The following is a 6,123-nucleotide window of genomic DNA, read 5'->3' as shown; positions in this document are numbered from 1 at the left end:
CTACTGCCCCATGCTTCCCTGGCAGGCCATCCCCTCCCACCTAGGCTGGCCGTGTTACCCGTTTCCATCATGTCACTCGTGTTGAGAAACACCTGTTCTATCTTGTGTATTTGCTAATAAATTGAATGGGAGATGGTTAAAAATAGTTGAGAAAAATTTGCTATAGGGTGCATGTACTCCCTGGAGACAGAGATAGGGGAGTGAGAAATCACCTCTGGAGCGGGATGGCCATACAACAATCCCTTCTCTCCCACTCTTTTCTTGGGATTCTGGGCACATGCACACACGTGTCTGCTGTGTCTTTGAAGTCGCTGAGTCCAGGACTTGACCTATGCCGTTGGCCATGTGGGATCCAGTGCCTTAACCATCATGCCACCTGGGTGGCCTGGTAAAAATTATTTTCTTACTTCTAGAATTAATAGAAATAAAACCTATTCAGATTGGACATTCTGGTTTTATTTAATCCTTTAATCTCTCTGTGCTATTTCAGAAACATTTCCACATTTATTTGCAGTTCCCCACAATTTCGCTTTTCTCCCATTATCCAGCCTCACACAGTGGATGTCTCTGTGATCAAACAGAAAACCTTGGCTTTGTGTCTTGTTCTTCACTAGCTGCACTCTGGCAAAAACAAATTATCTTAGCTTTCACTTTCTTACATGTAAATAGGGGCGGTATTACCTCTCAAGATTATTGTGGGGGGAGCACCAGGTGGCATGGTGGTTAAGGTGCTAAACTCCCACATGCGTTACTGTGGTTTGAGTCCTGGACCTGCTGGCTTCCTTTTTCACTTTCCCTATCTCTCTCTCTTTCTCTCTGGTGAGCATACTATAGCAAATTAAAAAATAATAATATAAGTAATTCTTTAAAAGTATTATTGTGGATATTAGAATGAAAGTATAGCAAGATGCCCTCGTGGGCTTGGCACACAGATGTGCTTAACTAAGAAGCTATGTTTGTTTGTTTGTTTCGAAAGTGTTAAGATTTTATTTACAAAGCTTTTTTGTTGTACAGAAAGTAAAAATGCTGTTACAATCTTGGTGTGATGGTAGCCACAGATGGTTGACTCACCAATACAGCTATCCACGCTACAGAGTCTTACACGAAAACCGAACAACGCTTACAATTTTGTTGGGGTGAAGTCCCCACAGCTTGGAGGTAGATTACCAAGAGGGACTAAATGGAGGAAGCTGGAATGTCATAGGAACTATTCTTTGGCTCTGAGGGTGGGTGGGTGTCCTGGGGTTTGTATCACAGCTCTCTTTTTAAATCGGCTACCAAATCCATAAGCAGCCCAACCAACACTAAACAGTTCTGTGCTTACAATTTTGTTGGGGTGAAGTCCCCACAGCTTGGAGGTAGATTACCAAGAGGGACTAAATGGAGGAAGCTGGAATGTCATAGGAACTATTCTTTGGCTCTGAGGGTGGGTGGGTGTCCTGGGGTTTGTATCACAGCTCTCTTTTTAAATCGGCTACCAAATCCATAAGCAGCCCAACCAACACTAAACAGTTCTGTGTTTGCAGGTTACTTGGGGTTTTAACCATCTCGTTCATCATCTGTCTCTCTCTTCCCCTTCTCACCGTCCCCACTTTCTTCCTCTTCATCCTCATCTTCTTCATCTTCATGACTATTCCAGCATGTCCAAATTCTTCTTCCTCCCCACTGACTTCGTCTTCATCTTCTTCCCCTTCTATATCTTCGTCTTCCTCTTCTTCTTCTTCATCAAACTCTTCCTCCTCACCATCCTCATCCTCCTCGTCTTCATCTTCCTCCTCTTCTCCCCACAGTCCACCCCAGCATCTGAGCCTGGGGCTTCCCTGTCCTAGCCGTCCAGGTAGGTCAGGTGCAGCAGCAGCCTAAAGACACTCCCTCGGTATCATCCAGGTTAGTGGCCTCACCGTTAAACAGATCCAGGCTTTTCCGAAATTCCAACTTTTTCAAAGGTTTCAAGATCTTTCCGTGCATTTCCACTGAAGTTGTGATGTGTGAGATTTGGAAGTGTTTCTGCTAACATGCCCAGCCCTCCAGACTCTCTTCTCACTGAGCTCAAGCTTTTTCAATTTAGGTGGCTTGGGAAGACTGGAAACTGAAATCAAGCCCCCATTTATTAAACTGAGGAACTCGAAGGTCACAAGGTCTGCTGGTGTTCAGCCTTCGATTTTTCCACCACTTCATTTGCAGTTGTCCAAGACAAGTTCGTGAACAGCTGCTGGGATCCGGTTCCTCAGCTCCAGGTGGATCCTCCTCCTGTTCCATGTTCCCCTCTTCCCCCCTCTTCCAGCTTAGCTTTCCGAGGCGCGGCGCAGTGGGGAGAGGCGTCAGGGCCTGCTCAGCGAGAAGGGGTCTGCTCGTGGCAGAGGCCGGTGGCACCAGGCGCTCGGGCAGGGGCAGGCGAGTGCAGCTCCACGGAGCGGAGAGAAACCTTGCAGGCAAAAGGGAGCTGGAGCGCAGCGCAGGGCTCACTGCCGCAGCGCCCCGGAAGCAGCCCCACACTGCCGCTACATTTTCATTTCTTAAAAAATTTTTCTTCTCTTCATTGGAAAAGTGCTTGCACATCGATGTTTATTGTGGCACTTTTCACAATTGCTAAGACATGGAACCAACCCAAATGCCCCCGTACGAATGAATGGATTGAAAAACTGTGGCACATATACTCTATGGAATACTATTCAGCCATTAAAAAACAACAAAACCCTGGCTTTTGACAGAAAGTGGAAGAACATGGAAGATTTACTGTTGAGTGAAGCAAGCCAGGCTATGAAGGAGAGACAGTGTATGTCCCCACTTAATTATACCGAATGTCCACACTCTATAACTGAAACTGATTGGCTAAAGGATGTACAAACACAAGAGGTGGGTGTGAATGCCAGATGTGGTGTGTGTCGGGGAGTGGGCCTGGGGAAGGACATTTGGAGGAGGGATACGGAGACAGCATTGTTGAGACAGCGAGGCAGTGTTGTTATATTTTCATCAATTGGACTGGGGAGAAATGTTCACATTTTGAAATGATCACCTTGTAAGCTAAATAATGTGATTGACTGTATTAAAAAAATGTAAATAAAAAAATTTTCTTCTATGAGAGAGAGACACAGATGAACAGAGTACACCCCCCAACAAAGTCTTCACACTGCGATCCAGCTTCAGCCTCACCAGCTAGCATCACAGCACACACACACCCCTGGCATGCACGGAACAGCCTGGCATGCGAACCCCAGAACTTCCCGTGTGGTTATAGCATCACAGAGCCCTGGGTGAGGGCAGTTTCACCACGGCGGGTCCATGCTTCCTCTGTATTCCGAGCAGTATGTCTAGGTTTACAGCCGTGCGTACCATGATGTGAATGCCTCACACCAAGTCTGTCTGCCACGGTTCATTACAGAAGTTCTTCCATCCTGTCGCTCAGTGGTTCTCTCTCTTGGCACCACAGAGCAGGTCTGCGGTGTTCTTCCACGGGTGGAGGGTGATTTATGGGAGTGCAAGCTAGATCCCTTGCACAAGCAGTTCACAAAGGGGTTCTGTTTGTGTGCCTATAAGAACCTGATGCTTCTGCTGAGCTTACAGGAGGCAGAGCTTAAGTGGTAATACAAGCGAGCAATGGGGAGTGGTTGCAAACACAGAAGCTTCTTTCACTCACCTGCTGCTCACCTCCAAGTGAGTGGCCCAGTTCCTAACAGGCCACGGACCAGTACTAGCCCATGGCCTGAGGGATGTAGCTTCTGCAGCACAATTCAGCCTTTAGTTCTCAGAAAACAAAGCAGAGGCCTGGGTCTCACCCTTGCCACACTTTAGTGGAGCAAATTCAGGGCCATGGGGTCCTGGGGCTATGGTGTGAGCCCCGGAGTGGCTGTGTAGCCTGTCTAAGGGCCAGCAATGTGACCCAGCGCTGGAGTTTTAGAAATCCCAGCAGGGCTCAGGCGGGCCTGGCTTGCAGCACCTGAATGGAGGCTCTTTGAAGCAAGGACTTCATGAACAGGAAGTGCCCTGGCAGTGCAGTGCTTTCCACCTGGAGGCTGAAGCGGGGTAACGGGAAAGTCTGTCTGATGGCTCTGGGGAAAGGAAGAGGGAGGGAAAAGGGAAGCGTGGCTTTAACCCAGAAGCCATGAATGTGAGCCAGGCCTTGTATTCTAAACGAACACCTCTTTTTCTATAACCGAAACCTAGGGAAGCGAAATAATTGCTCAATTATAATTTCCAGTAATATTGACAACTTTGGGGTTTTATGTCATTTAAGATTCTACCTGAAGGAAGATTCAATTGTGATCAATTGTGAGTGTGCATGCATACATGTGCATGAGTACTCAGTATTTATTCTAAATATTTGGAAGTACTGGGTTGTCAGAAAAGTCATGAAGCATTTTTGCACAGAAAGAAAGAAAGAAAAGTCATGGCTTTTTTTTTTTTTTTTTTAAGAATTATTTTACTTAACCTTATTTATTTATTTATATTTGACCAGAGAGGAATGGGAGCAGGAGAGAGAGAGTGAGAAAACAAGGCACCAGGTCCAGGACTCAAATAGCAGTCGACCATGTGGCAGTCCAGCACCCTTAACCACCATGCCACCTGCCAGACCCCTCCCCCCCCCGTCATGACTTTTCTGAGGACCCACTATTAATCTCTCTCTAAAAATATGGCAATAGACAATTAAAATCTTTAATTGATCTGATGACCCCTTCCCACCATTCTTTATGGATGACAGTTTGCTTTCCAAGGTTTACATTTTCCTTGGTCTTACTGGCTCTCAAATCAACTGTCTTTTTGTTTGTTTACCATAGTATCAGCCAATTATAATCTCCACTTATTCTAACATCCTACGGTGCTGTTACTTACTGTGCATTCACTGGGCCACCTGCATCAGAATCACTCGGGAAACTTGTTGAAATTACAGGCTTTGGGGCCAGAATGTCATCACTGGATCCCACAAGAGATCAGCACAGTTCGAGTACCAGACCCAGCAGTTTAAAAAACACACTGGGTGTGGTGTGTACATGTGTTCCCAAAGTCCTGAGAGGAGAACAGAGAAGAAGGGATTGTAGTGTGGCCATCACCCCTGCTGGGCGTGACTTCTCTTTCCTGCTCTCTGTCTCCAGGGAGTACACATGCCCTATAGCAAATTATAAAAATAAATAAATAAATAAAAGAGAGAAAAAAGTGACAGCTTCCTGGGCAACACTGTGCATGCCAAGAGCAGAGATGACCCAGGGGCTCTCCCAACAGCAATTATCTTTCCTCTTTGGTAACACAACCCTGAGTTGGGACCAGCGGTACTACATTTTCTGGCTTTTGTCAGCTGAGGAAGTTCTGTCTGACCAATCAAACAAAAGCAGCAGTGCCTGGGAGGCTTCCAGGAGACAGCAGAAAGGTAAGGCAACCCCTCTCCTCTCTCATTTCTCTTGCTGCCAGCCTGGAAGTGGAAGCCATGGCTGGATTCCAGAAGCCATTCTAGATTCGGAGGTGACTGTGGAGGGATGCAGGTACCATGGTGCTGAAGCGGAAGAAAGGGCCTGAGTGTCCCTAGGGCCACCATGTCAGTCTCAGGAAATAAGCTGCTAATTTCTTCCAGCGGTTCAAAGTAGACTGTTCTCTGCTGTGCAGCTGAGATAACCACCTCCTGCAAAAGCTGCAGATTTGAAATCTCTGTGAGGTTCCCCTCACCTGTCATGCCTGCATGTTTGTGGGGAACTCTGGCCTGAAACCATTTGCAGACACTGTGCTTCTGGTCAGGGAGTTCTCTACTGAGATCTATTGACAGTGTGAAACAGAAAGGGTGGTTTAAAAAAAAAAAAGAAAATCTGTGAGTGCCTTAAAAATTTTTAACATGCATTTTTAACATTCCCCTAGGATAACTCTTGGACACACATTTCAGAATGACGGCCATGGTATACCAGATCTGTAACTAACTTAATAATTATTTTTGGAGACTGGGATTGTGTCCATTACGACTGCCTGTACTGTCCAAGGTTTAGCACAAACAGTGGGTGTGCTCCACCGAAACCTACGGAATGAACGAATGAACGGGTGAGAGAAGACTGCTGCTCCACCCCTCGTTTTCTGCCCTCAGGTTTAAGAGAAAGTGTTTAATTGTGGGTTCCTGAGAAACACTTGGTAGACCATTGTTCTATG

The 6,123-nt window shown here is 46.4% G+C and overlaps 1 pseudogene; it reads right to left on the bottom strand.

Annotated features, from left to right (window-relative positions):
- Positions 1-1,539: 1,539 nt before the first annotated feature.
- LOC102480739 (acidic leucine-rich nuclear phosphoprotein 32 family member B pseudogene) lies at positions 1,540-5,662 on the bottom strand (annotated as a pseudogene).
- Positions 5,663-6,123: the final 461 nt, after the last annotated feature.

This window comes from Tupaia chinensis, unplaced genomic scaffold (assembly GCF_000334495.1).
Source record: "Tupaia chinensis unplaced genomic scaffold, TupChi_1.0 Scaffold148680_1, whole genome shotgun sequence".
NCBI lineage: Eukaryota > Metazoa > Chordata > Mammalia > Scandentia > Tupaiidae > Tupaia > Tupaia belangeri.
Note: the sequence above shows the minus strand (reverse complement) of the source record. Positions and strands in the feature narration are given on the sequence as shown.